At 40.3% G+C, this 16,346-nt stretch overlaps 1 protein-coding gene across 2 annotated transcripts in view; it reads right to left on the bottom strand.

Annotated features, from left to right (window-relative positions):
• Npffr2 (neuropeptide FF receptor 2) overlaps positions 1 to 15,975 on the bottom strand; it is a 57,075-nt gene extending 41,100 nt beyond the window's left edge. Inside the window, exon 1 of one of the 2 annotated variants that reach the window (XM_017320589.2) lies at positions 15,631 to 15,975. The gene's annotated coding sequence lies outside the window, so the exon portion shown is untranslated. Of the gene's footprint in view, positions 1 to 15,278; positions 15,387 to 15,630 lie in introns of those variants that run through there. The other variant, NM_133192.3, reaches the window with a different exon arrangement.
• Between the last annotated feature and the right edge of the window lie 371 nt (positions 15,976 to 16,346).

Genomic DNA, 16,346 nt, shown 5'->3' with positions numbered 1-16,346 from the left:
CAGAAACTGTTGAACACTAGGTTGAAAAGACAGATTTCTAAAATATTTGAATAGAATAGGTAACTGTTTTCAACATTAGAAACATGCTCCATAGAGAGCAAGCAACTCAGCCCCGCGAAGCTGCTACCCATAATGCTTTGCTTAGAGGTTTGTTTTTTTTTTTTTTTTTTTTTTTTGGAGGACAAACACTTTCTTTGTTGCTGTATCTGTTGTTACAGACTCTCTTAGGTTTCTCCCTTTACAGGATCTTCAAACATTGTGAATTATGATAGCTGGCAATTTTCTAAAGGTCAAATACATCAATTTGTGAAAGAAATTTGACTCATTATGTTGGCTCTTACCGAGCCACATGACAGATTGTGTACATTTTGTTGATAATCTATTGAATTTGGTAGAAGGATATATTTTTAAGTGTTTTTTTTTTTAGATATTTTCTTTATTTACATTTCAAATGCTTTCCCTTTTCCTCTGAAAATCCCCTATCCTGTCCCCTTTCCCCCTGCTCCCCAACCCACCTACTCCCACTTCCTGGCCCTGGTATTCCTCTATACTGGGACATAGAATATTCACAGAACTAAGAGCCTCTCCTCTCCCATTGATGACCAACTAGGACGGCCACTGCTACATATGCAGCTAGAGCCACGAGTCCCTCCGTGTGTTTTCTTTGATTGGTGCTTTAGTCCCAGGAATCTCTGGGGTTACTGGTTAATTCGTATTGTTGTCCCTCCTAGGGGGTACCCCTTCAGCTACTTGGGTACTTTCTCTAGCTCCTTCATTGGGGACCCTGAGCTCCATCTAATGGATGACTGTGAGCATCGACTTCTGTATTAGTCCGGCACTGGCAGAGCCTCTCAGGAGACAGCTATATCAGGCTCCTGTCAGCAAGCTCTTGTTGGCATCTGCCATAGTGTCTGGGTTTGGTGGTTTATGGGATGGATCCCCACATGGAGCAGTTTCTGGATGGTCATTAGAAGGATACATTCTGTTCCTTCCAGCTCTAAACATTTACAATAATGCTAACAAAACTCTTGACTAACTGTTAACATAAAAATCCTGCAAAAACAGCAATAAAGACAAAGATTAATTTTTCCCATTCCGGTCATATTATCAAAATATCGTAAAGGAGTCTTGGTACTCACAACTTTTTATTCCAACCCCTTCATCTAAACCACCACTTTCTCATCCAAGTGGTCATTTCTAGGTAGTTGTAAATACTTAATGTAATATTTTTACTTATTTTAAACACCTTGTTCATTTTCAATTCTATTAGGTATTTGTTTCCCTCATGTGAAATAAGAATTTGATATGGATGTCTATATATTGCATGTTGGCTCATTTAATACTTGTGACAACAGGAATAGTTAAGAAAATTGTAGTTCCAACATTATTTGGCGATGAATCTTTTTTTAAAAGATAGAACATAATTATTGGAAAATGTAGCCTTTGAAAATGAAATTTAACACCCAAATTACTACCTCTAGAGAGAACACGTTCCCTACTCCTACTGTTTCCACAGTGAGACAGCTTATTTAACCACCCTGGTTCTGCATTCTCTCTTCTCTGTCTCTGTGAGAGAAGAAACTGAACTCAAACATTAGGACCTTGGTTGCATTGTTCCTTTTATAGCTGTCTGCTTATAAAGTTCATTCACTTTCTAATCTAATCACTTCAAAACGGAGCAAGAACTCAGTGCCTCCTTGTAACCCTGAGATCATGCAGGAAACTCTGCCCAGCATAGAAATGACACAGTTGCAAGTCCTCCTGCCCATAGCTCCCAGCCACCCTTTCAATGGCAGTTTTGTTAGTAATAAAGGTGGCATTTTGATGTCTCTAGATGTTCATCTTTCTAAGTGTATCTATCTCTGGGGAGTTCCAAAATTGGGGGACAGAAAGGACACAACTTTAATTACAGGACAAACTATTATTCATGTGATATGCATGCATCTTTGAGTTTTATTTATTCATTCACTCACTCATTCAGTATTTTCTGCTGTGACTTTAACACAACACTCAAGTTCACTGACTTGACTTAAGCTCAGGTTAACAACCTTGTGAAAAAAATTTACGTTTATTAGGAAGACAAGCTACGATTGGCAAAACTGGACAGTGGGGGAACAAAGTATATTTAAAAGTTTTAACACAGATTTGTAGGGTTCAGGAGTAAAGGTTAAATCGAAGGACTAATTGGGTGGAGGCCTAGTGGGAACAGGTTGGGAGAGGAGGTTAGTGAGGACTTTGAGCATTTTCATGCAGCAAGCTAGGAGCCTGGCAGAGGTCCACAGTGGCTACAGCCTAGGGATAGACAGTTCACAGTGTGCCGAAAGGAAGGCTAGAATGTAAGTATTGACCAAACTGAAAAGTGCATTTTAAGCTATTATAAGATCAGGATGGTATCCTGCCAGGAGCCTGTGTGGCCTGAGATACGCCGAAGCAGGACACAGTGTTAGACACAGGACTGAAGACTGATCATCTCTGGCCTCTAAACTCTCTAACTATGCTGAATGCTGAAGCTGATGGTTTCTTTAAAAATTCTAAAAAGCTTTCTTGCTTATTCTGGGATTAAAAACTTCTGGTTTGGGAGATTAACACCTCTTGCTTCCCAGCAGGGGATTAAGTAAAGGATTAATTGCTAGGACTTCTTTCTCTCTTGTCCAGAAGCTGCACCTCTTGCCTCTTGCTTGCCAGGCCGGAGGGAGATTTGGAGCAATAAACTTTCAATGAACTTTTATTTTATTAAAGAGGGTCACACTCACAGAAGGAAAAACTTTTACACAGGCAAACATGCATAAACACATACATTCATATACTCGTTCATGCACACATACTTCGTACACTCATGTTGGGCTCGGCTACTTATATTTACACACTTACACACATCCCTGTACATGCACATGGAGCAAAAACTCAGGTGCCAGTGTATAAAGAACTTACTCATTCTGGGTGAAAAATAAGCTTCAACCTTTATTGCATAGAGAAAGAAAAAGCTACCCTTCTATTACAAAATGAATTCAACCCAAGACTATAAGGAAAAGACGTTGTCTTCTGTATGCTAAGCCTGCCTTGCAGCTGTTAAGAAAAGCCCTGTTCCATCCCATGGTAAAGAGAAGCCTGCCTGGTTTTCTACTCTCTCTGCAGCTCCTCCTTTGTCTCTTTCTCTCTGCATTCTGCATGCTGCTCTCTTCTTCCTCCTAACTCTCCTCTCTCCCCCAATGTCATTGTTCCTAATTTTTTGTACCTTTTTTTTTTTTAGGAGAATACATCACATGGTATCTTTTTCAAAAGTTCACCATAAGTTTAAACATAGATCAAGATCATAAACTGAATATGAAGTTTACAACAGAGATATTTACATGTATTCTCATTAAGACTAGTTATCTAGCTAGATACTCATTATCTGTCACTAGCTCCACGGGTTCACTGAGAGTCTAAAACTATAATTTTTGTGTCTAAGTTAACATTGAAGTTGTGTATAGATAAACCCAGTCAATATTTTATCTTCTGTCCTTGCACCTATAATAAGTCATTTGATCCATTTTATGACTTTTATAATTGTCTTACAGCTCTAAAGAAGTTATTCCTAAATCACAAATTTGTATCAATGTCTGTTTTCCATCTCAGAATCATTTAACTCATGTGATGTGAAGACTGGTAGAGTTCTACTTAAAGTTTTTATATCAGGGAAAGCTCTGGTTGCATCCCTAATTATAGAGGACTTAATAATTGCTAGTATAATTTTAGGAATTCTTACAGAATCATCATTAGGAATTAAGAAACCATCTATGTGTCTGTATTGCATCACTACAAGACAGTGTATCTTTGCTGATCTGCAGAAAATCTGCCCAAGAGGTTGAGCTAATAACGGGGGATTATATATTAATTTTATAAGGACAGGAAAGGCCTATCAGCTGCAGGAATCAAGTCCTAACTAAGATTTGTCCTTTGGGCCTTACCTCCAAGGGCTCATTCATCATAGCTCCAGAGTGAAAAGTCTCTGGAAGATTGCCTGTTACCATTTAGCCTCTCCTGGATGGCTCCTGACAGTATCCTGTGGGCAATGAATCTGTATGAACAAGACTGAAGATACTGTTCATGGAGGTTTTCTAATTCAGCACATATTAACTTGACAGCAATGACATAAATGTCATTTTGTGCTCAGACACAAGAGATATTCACTGAACTACTACCTTCCTGCTGTTAGTTATACTTATTATTTCTGGGCTCAGATATACCCAATGTTATCTGCGCAACCAAATTAGAGTCCTGGCATGCTAATGTAGATCACCATTCTTGGGCAATCCTTTAGCAACTGTTTTTACTCAGGCCCTACTCAAATTCAATTTTTTTTTTATCATGGTGCTCTTGTGAATAGAAGACAACAATGTTATTAGATTTTAAAATAACATAAAAATACGGGAAAGACAAAGCAACTAGATTCATCCTGCTCCTTTGCAATGCCTGTCAGATATGTGTTTGTAAGGAATGATGTTAGATGTTCCTGTTCATGGAATTCCCGGGTCTTTGAATTTTACCTGGAAGCATTAGTGTACCTTAAATCTGCTTGTTATCAGTTTTGTCCCACCTCTGAGTCTGGGGATTATAGGCAAGCTTAAACATACTCATTTGTATCGATTTTTTAAATTAATTACTTGAGAGGTCAATGATTTTGAGGTTTTTCATACCAAAGAATGCTCATATGATTATTGATAAAGTGACAGCTCCTTTACTAATATTTTAAAGCTCTTTTATTAGCATTCTTGAATTGGTACAGACAGAATATTCTTATTCTCAGGGATAATAATTGGCATCCAGCATCCTGTGAGTTTGTCCTGGGTGACAGCCAAGCCATATTTCTAAACATTTTATGTGTATTAATTTTGTCTGTAGTCAATCTCTGAAAGCATTATTATCTACATGTTACAAAAACAGAAACCAAGAAGGGATAAATAATTGCTGAAAGCTATAACACGGTATAAGATCATCCAAGGACTTTCTATTCATAGCATGCAGGATAACAGCCTTCAACAATGAGATGCAATACTCATCACTTAAAGGCCACACAGGAAGTGTCCTTCCCTTAAGTAATTGCTTTCATTATCGTGTTAGAAATAATGTTTTATGGAGCATGTATGTCATATCAATTTTAATTAATCATTCAGTATAGGTTTTCATTCCATAGGGAGCACACTGACTAAGTTCAATATGTTCCACACTGTCGCTTGGCCAGAATAGACTTTCTAAGAGATTTCCCAACACCACCTTGTTTTAATTTAAATGGTTGGATGATTCCCTCATTTTTCACATTGGTCATTTGATAATCAAAGAACTAAATGACAAAAATATAAAATAGCATATCCTAAAACTTATAAATCAGCAAGACTCTTTAAAATCAACCTTTGACCAAATACAATAGCAAAAAAAGAAAACATGAAATTATTTAAAGTAAGAAATAAATCAAGACCATCAAAGTTCAAGAAAATATGGAATATCTCTCAAACAACATGTGCAGTTTTAAGCTTATGAATCTTATTTTAAAATAATAGAGCTTAGATTTATTTGAATACATTTGAAACTTACCAGTAAAATTTAAAAGTTATAAAACAGAAATGAAGCTAATAATCCCACACAGACACTTCTAGATAGAGATCTACCTAAACCAGGCAGTGGTGGTGAAAGCCTTTAATCCCAGCTCTTAGGAGGCAGAGGTGGGTGGATTTCTGAGTTCGAGGCCAGTATGATCTACAGAGTGAGTTCCAGGACAGCCAGGGCTACACAGAGAAACCCTGTCAAAAAAAAAAAATCTACCTAAGTAACTAAAAAGGTGAACTGGTATGTAAATATATATGCATAAATACACACATAGGCACATGTTTGAGTTAGCCACTCTAGGATCTGAAGACTTTCAAAAAAATCTAGGATACTATATATCTAATAAAAGTACAAAGTTCAAATTAATGCTACAATCTCCAATCAAATTAAAACTAGGAATATTGATCATGAAAATAGTTTGAATGTGTATAGCAAGTTATAGAAAATATGGCAAATAAGTAACTGTCTACATCAGAATAAATATAGGCAATATGCATAAGAACACAAATTTACCAGAGAAGATAAGTGACAGCAGAAATGAAGATTATAGTTGTTAAAGAAGACATGAAAGTAAGCCCAAACATGGAAAGGTCTGTGATTCAAATTACTATAACAACTGCAAACAGTCTTAACACTGGTGGTTATAGGAACTTAAGTTATCTTACAGTTTTCTGGCAAACATGTTTGTTTGTATTATTTTGGAAGCATTATGACAACATATTGAAATTTGGAAGTAATTTTTGTTGTTCAGATTTCATATATATACATATATATGACATACACACACACACATACATACACACACACATGCACATACACATGTTTGTTAAGTATTGTTCCCACCCTAGGCTGGTTCATCCCTCCTTAGGCAACCTAATGGTCCCCCACTCTGCTCCTGGGAGGTCACCATATTGACACTGAACTTAATGTGGACACCTGATCGACATAGCGCACTACAGCCCAGAACTCCTGGACTCAAGCCATCCTCCTGTCTCAGCCTCCTGAGTAGCTGGGACTACAGGCCTGTGCCACCGCACCCAGCTTAGTATTGCTAAGTGACTCAACCAAATCAAAAACTTTCAAAGTAAGTAGTTATCAGACAGAGAATAGCTAAATGTGTTATGCATTAACTATTCATATTATAGACTAGTATGTAGCTATACCATCATTTATAGAGCAGATGACACCAAGGCCTTTTAGAAGTTGGTGATGAGTAAGGAAGCAAGACTCTTCGTTGAATGCTATCAGTGCACTGACACTCACATGCACAGGAGTAGCCATATGTGTATGAGTAGCTCCTAGAGCAGGGAGGGATATAAAATAACGGAGCCCTGATGCTAATATGCATTGTCTGTGACATAGAAACAGAAAGATGAAGAAGTAAGTAGTGACAACTAAGAAAAAAAGAACAAATTAAAAATAATAGACTGGCAGTGAGCAAAGGTACATGCTGCCAAATCTGATCGGGGTACCCACATGGTAGAAGTTAACACCAGCTCCCACAAATTGTACCTGACCTCCAGATGTGTGCACATGAACGCATACAAAATAACTATAATCTATGCACACAAAAAGTAGATATAATTTAAAATTATTTCTCAAATAACACGCTATAACTTAGTTTAAGCACTTGTGGGTGCTATTAAAGATGAAAATTCCAATTAATGAAAATAATAGACTAGACAGATTTAGCATTATTAAATGTGACTGTTGTAGCTATTTATTCAGCTTTTCCTAGAGCTCGGACAGCCTTTTCTTGTTCACCAGACACAGGCACTACAGAACATGCAATAACAGAGTATGGTTAGCAATAAACAAGCAATTCTTCCACACAATGGAAAGAGTAACTACGAACTGGGTTTTTAATTGTGATAGGATTGATAGAAAAGAAGGGGGGAACGCAGAAAGGAAAGATGCAAACAGATTAAGCCTTAGCATCAGGTCTGGATGTGGAAGGACAGAAGTGGCTGATGGTATAGAAGTGACTTGCTTTCCGGTGGCTTTTTGCTGAGTTGCTGTTTTTGCACCAGAATCCTCTAAGCACTGAGGCTGGGAGCAGCTAACATGGAAGCACACAGTACCATCTCTTTGGAGTCTCACTTGGGAGAGGAAAACCAAAAACAAGTCAACCCATTTTGGAGGCAGTTGCAATGATTTTTTACCATCAAATAATACTGTGATAACCTACACCAAATGCCAGAATGAGAGACTCTTGCCTGAGGGCTAGATTTCCAGGCTGGAAACATAGTAAATGCAAAAGCTGTAAGTAGGAATGGCCTGGGTTGACTGAGGAAGAAAAATACCACAAAGAGGTAGCTAAGGATGAGTCCTGAGCTTGCAGGCCCTTGAGTGCTGTGGGAGTATCAGCCAGCAATGATTTTGTACAATATTGCAAGCTGGAAGAAACTGCTAAATCTCCATAGCCAAACTACCAAGGAAAACAAGCTCAGGGTGCCTGGTTGAATCCAGGCTCCTGAGTTCCTTCAGTACTTGGGTCAAGCCCAGGGCTGCTGCTGTATAAGGAAGCAGGGACCACTGTGTAATTCAGAAAATATTTAAGTTCTGAGCCCCATTTTTTAATGGGGTTATTTGATTTTCTGAAGTCCACCTTCTTGAGTTCTTTATATATGTTGGATATTAGTCCCCTATCTGATTTAGGATAGGTAAAGATCCTTTCCCAATCTGTTGGTGGTCTTTTTGTCTTATTGACGGTGTCTTTTGCCTTGCAGAAACTTTGGAGTTTCATTAGGTCCCATTTGTCAATTCTCGATCTTACAGCGCAAGCCATTGCTGTTCTGTTCAGGAATTTTTCCCCTGTGCCCATATCTTCAAGGCTTTTCCCCACTTTCTCCTCTATAAGTTTCAGTGTCTCTGGTTTTATGTGAAGTTCCTTGATCCACTTAGATTTGACCTTAGTACAAGGAGATCAGTATGGATCGATTCGCATTCTTCTACACGATAACAACCAGTTGTGCCAGCACCAATTGTTGAAAATGCTGTCTTTCTTCCACTGGATGGTTTTAGCTCCCTTGTCGAAGATCAAGTGACCATAGGTGTGTGGGTTCATTTCTGGATCTTCAATTCTATTCCATTGGTCTACTTGTCTGTCTCTATACCAGTACCATGCAGTTTTTATCACAATTGCTCTGTAGTAAAGCTTTAGGTCTGGCATGGTGATTCCGCCAGAAGTTCTTTTATCCTTGAGAAGACTTTTTGCTATCCTAGGTTTTTTGTTATTCCAGACAAATTTGCAAATTGCTCCTTCCAATTCGTTGAAGTATTGAGTTGGAATTTTGATGGGGATTGCATTGAATCTGTAGATTGCTTTTGGCAAGATAGCCATTTTTACAATGTTGATCCTGCCAATCCATGAGCATGGGAGATCTTTCCATCTTCTGAGATCTTCTTTAATTTCTTTCTTCAGAGATTTGAAGTTTTTATCATACAGATCTTTCACCTCCTTAGTTAGAGTCACGCCAAGATATTTTATATTATTTGTGACTATTGAGAAGGGTGTTGTTTCCCTAATTTCTTTCTCAGCCTGTTTATTCTTTGTATAGAGAAAGGCCATTGACTTGTTTGAGTTTATTTTATATCCAGCTACTTCACCGAAGCTGTTTATCAGGTTTAGGAGTTCTCTGGTAGAATTTTTAGGGTCACTTATATATACTATCATATCATCTGCAAAAAGTGATATTTTGACTTCCTCTTTTCCAATTTGTATCCCCTTGATCTCCTTTTGTTGTCGAATTGCTCTGGCTAATACTTCAAGTACTATGTTGAAAAGGTAGGGAGAAAGTGGGCAGCCTTGTCTAGTCCCTGATTTTAGTGGGATTGCTTCCAGCTTCTCTCCATTTACTTTGATGTTGGCTACTGGTTTGCTGTAGATTGCTTTTATCATGTTTAGGTATGGGCCTTGAATTCCTGATCTTTCCAAAACTTTTATCATGAATGGGTGTTGGATCTTGTCAAATGCTTTTTCTGCATCTAACGAGATGATCATGTGGTTTTTGTCTTTGAGTTTGCTGAACAAAGAATTCTCACCTGAGGAATACCGAATGGCAGAGAAGCACTTGAAAAAATGTTCAACATCCTTAATCATCAGGGAAATGCAAATCAAAACAACCCTGAGATTCCACCTCACACCAGTCAGAATGTCTAAGATCAAAAATTCAGGTGACAGCAGATGCTGGCGAGGATGTGGAGAAAGAGGAACACTCCTCCATTGTTGGTGGGAGTGCAGGCTTGTACAACCACTCTGGAAATCAGTCTGGCGGTTCCTCAGAAAACTGGACATAGTACTACCGGAGGATCCAGCAATACCTCTCCTGGGCATATATCCAGAAGATGCCCCAACAGGTAAGAAGGACACATGCTCCACTATGTTCATAGCAGCCTTATTTATAATAGCCAGAAGCTGGAAAGAACCTAGATGCCCCTCAACAGAGGAATGGATACAGAAAATGTGGTACATCTACACAATGGAGTACTACTCAGCTATTAAAAAGAATGAATTTATGAAATTCCTAGCCAAATGGATGGACCTGGAGGGCATCATCCTGAGTGAGGTAACACATTCACAAAGAAACTCACACAATATGTATTCACTGATAAGTGGATATTAGCCCCAAACCTAGGATACCCAAGATATAAGATATAATTTGCTAAACACATGAAACTCAAGGAGAATGAAGACTGAAGTGTGGACACTATGCCCCTCCTTAGATTTGGGAACAAAACACCCATGGAAGGAGTTACAGAGACGGAGTTTGGAGCTGAGATGAAAGGATGGACCATGTAGAGACTGCCATAGCCAGGGATCCACCCCATAATCAGCATCCAAACGCTGACACCATTGCATACACTAGCAAGATTTTATTGAAAGGACGCAGATGTAGCTGTCTCTTGTGAGACTATGCCGGGGCCCAGCAAACACAGAAGTGGATGCTCACAGTCAGCTAATGGATGGATCATAGGGCTCCCAATGGAGGAGCTAGAGAAAGTAGCCAAGGAGCTAAAGGGATCTGCAACCCTATAGGTGGAACAACATTATGAGCTAACCAGTACCCCGGAGCTCTTGACTCTAGCTGCATATATATCAAAAGATGGCCTAGTCGGCCATCACTGGAAAGAGAGGCCCATTGGACTTGCAAACTTTATATGCCCCAGTACAGGGGAATACCAGGGCCAAAAAGGGGGAGTGGGTGGGCAGGGGAGTGGGGGTGGGTGGATATGGGGGACTTTTGGTATAGCATTGGAAATGTAAATGAGTTAAATACCTAATAAAAAATGGAAAAAAAAAAAAAAAAAAAAGAAAATATTTAAGGAAGCTTTTCCACTTGAGGAAAGTTGACTTTAAGGCATGAAGGAGAACCATGATAAGATGAAGAGGCAGCCCAGAGAAAAAATTCCCCTGTAGACCTGTGGTACCCAGGTTCCAGGTAAAACTCCTGTTTGATGTGAGTGGCAAGACCACAAGGGAAAGGCTGAGGGATCTGCCCATGCCTGGTAACCTACTTGCTTTACAAGGAGTTCTTACCAGAAAGAGCTCCAATCTACTCTAGTGGCAGTGTGCACTAACTATGCAAAGCTAAGAAAGGGAAAGGGAGAGGAGAAGCGTTAAATGAAGTAAAAACTTCAATTAAAAAAAAAAGTCTCTACTTTAAGGGAAAAATTAAGTGGAAATTTTCTGAGAAATTCTGGGTGCTTTGGGCACATGTTTCGTTGTCTATATTTAACAAGGTGATTGAGAGCAGTCTCTGAAAGTATAAATAATCAGTTAAGAGTCGCTCCCCACTCGATCCCCAGGACACAAGAATCACGAGGTCATGAGCAAACTTAATTTGAAAGTTTTCCTCATTGAATTTTGGTTCTCAGGGGTAAACTCTAATATAGACAGCTATTGGATTTTACTGGCTTTCTGGTAAGGCTAAATTACAAAAAGGTTCATCTTGTTTCTTTAGCTTTCCTCTAGATAAACATCCTATGTTGGAAGGAAAAAAAATCCTTATACCAATTAAATTTGTAAAGCTTACTTGAGCAAAACAAAACAATTCATGAGTCAGGTACCTCCTAGAACAAGAGCCCTTGAGGCAGTTCCAGCCAAAGGCATCAGACGACATTTGTAAAAAGACAAGTAGATCACACAGAAAATCATTTCGTTGGCTACAGCCTAGTCAATCAACCAGCTAATTGATTACAGCTAACCTACTTGTTTAGGGCATACTCACCTGGCAGAGGACTTTCTACAATCAACAAAACCTAGTTATGATGATTGAACTGGATAATTGCTTTAGTCTGTTGGGGGTCTGTTGTGTGTGCCCAATCCATACCCAAGACTTCCCAGGAAATATCACTACCAGACACTCAGTATGAACTGGGACTGCTATTTTTTCACTGTTGGAAGATCATGGGCAGACATAAGCTCAATCCCAACTTCTGGCCCACTCTATCCTAGTGTGAGCCGAGTGTGAGCAAAGACTGCACAAAGGACTCTTTGGTTAACAAGAACATGGAATTGCCCGCCAGACACATACAGAAATCGGTACTTGAATTATAAACCCGAAACTGCTGTAAACTCTGCAGTGTAGAATTTAAATGTGGCTGGAGGAGATCATGACTTCATTAATCCTGGTGCCTATGCCAGGAAATGTGTTTACTTTGAGCAATCTTTGAAACCTTCATCCAATAAATTAAGAAGAACTGCGTTTCTTTCCAATCTCTAAAATCACGAAGGTGAAATGGGATCACGGACAGGGAGTTCTTCCCTAAGGTTGGCTAGTACTACTTCATTTGACTTTGGGCAATTGTTAGTGTTTTCTGACCCTGGAGAGATTTCTAACAGCTGGAAACAGCATGGGTCTGCTTGGTTAGTCCTCTGGAGATCTAAAAACAGAGCAATTAGAGTGAGGGATAGAAGGAAGGAGCCTTCATTCAAATGGAAAGTGCTTTGATCCAGAAATTGGGGGGAGGGGGACAGCCCAGACACAAAAGTAGGTGCCCCTTCTGTAGCCCAAGGAGAAAATAAACGAGGGCATGCCTTCATAATATTTAGAAATTAAAATTTTATGTGGCAACAGTTACTTAAAGGAAACTTTTTTGTTGTTGTTTTTTGTTGTTGTTGTTTTTTTAAGACCGTTGGCACAATTTCAATTGTGGGTTTATGTGGTTTGGACTGTGGTTATTCCTGATGGCTATTATTGATCCTATCTGGTTTGCTTAGAGGGAAAGAAGCTGAACTTGATATGAGAAACTGACTTAAGATATGTTTTCTCCAGCCAGGCGTGGTGGCGCACGCCTTTAATCCCAGCACTCAGGAGGCAGAGGCAGAAGCAGGTGGATTTCTGAGTTCGAGGCCAGCCTGGTCTACAGAGTGAGTTCTAGGACAGCCAGGGCTATACAGAGAAACCCTGTCTCAAAAAACCAAAAGACAAACAAACAAACAAACAAAAAGATATGTTTTCTCAGTTTTGTGTATCAGTGAAATACATTTAATATTTGTGCTTTCCAGAGCCACGGTGGCTTTTTTATGTGTGGAAGGTGGGGGAGGAACTCCTGGGCAAAGTGTTAATAAATACACACTCAACACAAAGAGGCTCTGGCTTGCTCTTTTCTGGGACCCAGTGTACACTCTATGGTAGTGGCTGTCCTGGTCAAGAGCCCCCAGTCCCTGGAGGAACACCTCTCCATTTTGCCAGAGGCTGAGATCTCCTCTGATTTGTCAGAGATTGGCTCTCTGGAGAAGATCACAATGCATCTGACTTGTACCAGAGGCTGCAGCCAGATAGATCACCCTATTAGATCTTCCCAACGGACCATTCTATAAAGAAACTAATGACTTCTAGGACCTCCCCGAGGGCATTGCCTCTTCAGTGGCAAGGCGAGGTCAGAGAAGCCCTCTTATTCTATAATCTCTGCCTTTCTCCCAGGGAAAACCAAGGACTTCTAAAGCCTAAAAGGACTGTAGTGGTCTGAGTCTAACCTCCTTGTGTGTTTTAAACAGCACTAGAGACAGCAAATTACTTGCTTGAGGCAGAAAGTAATGGGCAGGGGGCGGGGCAGGGGCCGTGTGTGAGACTGAAGTGAGAGAGCTTGTCTCTAGGCTTGGAAGTGTGTGCTTCAGGCTCTACAAGCCACAGGAAGGATGTGAAACTCTATCTGCTGCGACCCCTGTAACCCATGGCAAGGGTTGAGGGGTTTCTTGAGTCCTTAATATTCAATTTCAGGGCAGCTAGAAAAAAAGTCTCTCAAGAGCCATTTTTAATCCCACAATGCTAGAGTTTAAAAAGCAAACACAAACAGAAAAGAAAATAAATCAGCTGTTATCATCAAATTAATATTAAGCATGGAATTGTCCAGGGTATAATCTGCTAAGACTGCTAATACTATTCAATGTTTTCAAACATGCATGACAGTGTTCACCCAAAATCCATTCCACCTCTCAATTAAAGAAGCATGCTACAAAATAAACAATTGCTGGTTTCTGAGGCTTATAGAAACTAAGTTCTTAGTCGGTGTCTGAAATGCAGCTGGAAATCCTTATTGCGACGCAGAGGCATTTGCAAGCTTGCCTCCCCAACCCCACTCCAGAATCCAAGTTCAATAACAACTGCAGCACACTGCAGTAAGTTCTCCAGGCACAAACTGCTTGCTGGCTTAGGGTGAATTTGTGTCTGGTGAATTTGAATCTGTATACTCTACACATTTCAGGTTAATAACACCCAAGTTTTAATAGTAACACGTGCCTTTCAAGATAACGAAGTGTGCAGTGATGGCGATATTTTATTAAATCAGGCATCTGCAACAGTTCTTTTCTTTTCTTTTCTTTTCTTTTTTTTTTTTTTTTTTTTTTTTGGTTTTTTTTTTCGAGACAGGGTTTCTCTGTATAGCCCTGGCTGTCCTGGAACTCACTTTGTAGACCAGGCTGGCCTCGAACTCAGAAATCTACCTGCCTCTGCCTCCTGACTGCTGGGATTAAAGGCGTGCACCATCACGCCTGGCTTGCAACAGTTCTTAAGAGGAAAACTTAAAGTTTGCACGCTGTGGCCACTCAATTGTGCTATTGATAAATCTTATCTTTGAGCATTCTATGGAAATGTTGCAGATTCAGCTGTAACTTATGATGTTATTACTTTTTCCCAACTTATTTTCAATTGGTTCAAGCAAGAAACAAAAATATATCCTTCACAGCTCTTCACACATTGATTTGTTCATCCTTTCTCCTTATCAATTGCAAATGGCTTAGATATGTGCTATAAAGAAAATTCAGATACTCCGCTCAAAGAAATTTGAATATCTTGATTTAAAAGAAACCCTTTCATTGTTCACGTTATATTTAATATTGTTTAAAATGAATGTTTGAAATATCGCCATCCTGGCTGGAGAGAAATGAGAAGTAAATGTATTTTTGTGCCTTGGTTCTAATTACAGGAGAGTGTTTTCCTCTACTTCATTACCAGACCCCTCAAGGTCCCAGGACTGCACTGCACTGCTTGCTGATTTGACACAAAAGAAATCCCATCAATGTCTTCACTTAGCCCCGTGTGTTGTCCTGCGCACATTATAGTTTTCCTGGCGAACCCAGCCACACAAACCAAGCCTGGTCCAGAAAGACCACTGCTAAGCATCATCTTGGTGAAGCAAAGGAACTGCGAAGGACATTTTTGTTAGCATCTCCAAGGAGATCCACTTACCTTCCTAAGGAGATTCAACAAGTTTGCCAGTGTTCACCTGGAGAGAGGTTGGGGAACTTCGAGGATGAGAAAGAACCGCCATTCGCCATCCTAGCCAGGTCCCATCTCTCTGAAGAACTCAGACGCCCAGGGGGAGGGGCGGAGCAGCGCAGGGAAACCCCCAGGATAAACTTTGGCCTGGGACCAGACCAAAGCTCCTGGGATAGTATCCAGAGAGCTCAAGGAGCCTAAAAGGCTCTAGGGAAAGGCCAAGAGTAAAACGGAGAATTCATGTCACGGAGACTAGTGGTGACCCTGAGAAGGGAAATCCCACCCATGCCAAGAGCCCAGGCAGTCTCCCCCGTGCCCTCACCTGTTCCTGGGCAAGGACAGATTCCCAACCCTGTTGAAAGCAGAAGCCAAGCGGAGCCTGAGCAACAGGTTCTGTCTGGTTCGCGGGCTCTGCTCTACCAGGTGACCTAGGTGCGACTGGCTAGCCACTTCCCTCTGCAGCGGGGCTGACGCCGGCGGGCTCTGCACTCTCCGCTCTTGCTGCACTCTCAGAACTGCACTGGTCGGTCAGCTGCTGGTTAGTCACAGCGCAGCTACTCTCAGCCTGCTTAGGGGCGGCTGGGTAGCTTGTGAATTCAGAATCTCTGCGCTGCAAAAGAAGGGAAGCTGCTCTGATTACTGCCTCCTGGGAAGGCTTGCCTTGTTTAATCCTCTAGGTGTCTGTTTCTTTTTGCTGCAAAAAGACAACTGGTGATAATCTTAGTAGGTTCTTTAAGAACTAAACGGATAGCCACCCTTAAGTATGCCAGAATGGTCGTGGTACATATTAATCATTCGTTGATTTTTGTTAAGTTCTCATAACAGCGAGAATTCCATTTTAGATTACAAATGAATCCTCACCTCCACTGCTCTCTTTGTCCTCGTAGCTTGAAAGACCTCACTGAGGTTCTGGAAGTGTGGATTCTCATAGCCACCAATAGGGACAAGGAGAGCCCTGCGGTGACGCTAACACAATTTCTTCGAAGTTGCAAATGACTAAGAGAAGTCACGCTTAAAATAGGATGTATTAATTCAGAG

The sequence above is a fragment of the Mus musculus genome, chromosome 5 (assembly GCF_000001635.26).
Source record: "Mus musculus strain C57BL/6J chromosome 5, GRCm38.p6 C57BL/6J".
NCBI lineage: Eukaryota > Metazoa > Chordata > Mammalia > Rodentia > Muridae > Mus > Mus musculus.
Note: the sequence above shows the minus strand (reverse complement) of the source record. Positions and strands in the feature narration are given on the sequence as shown.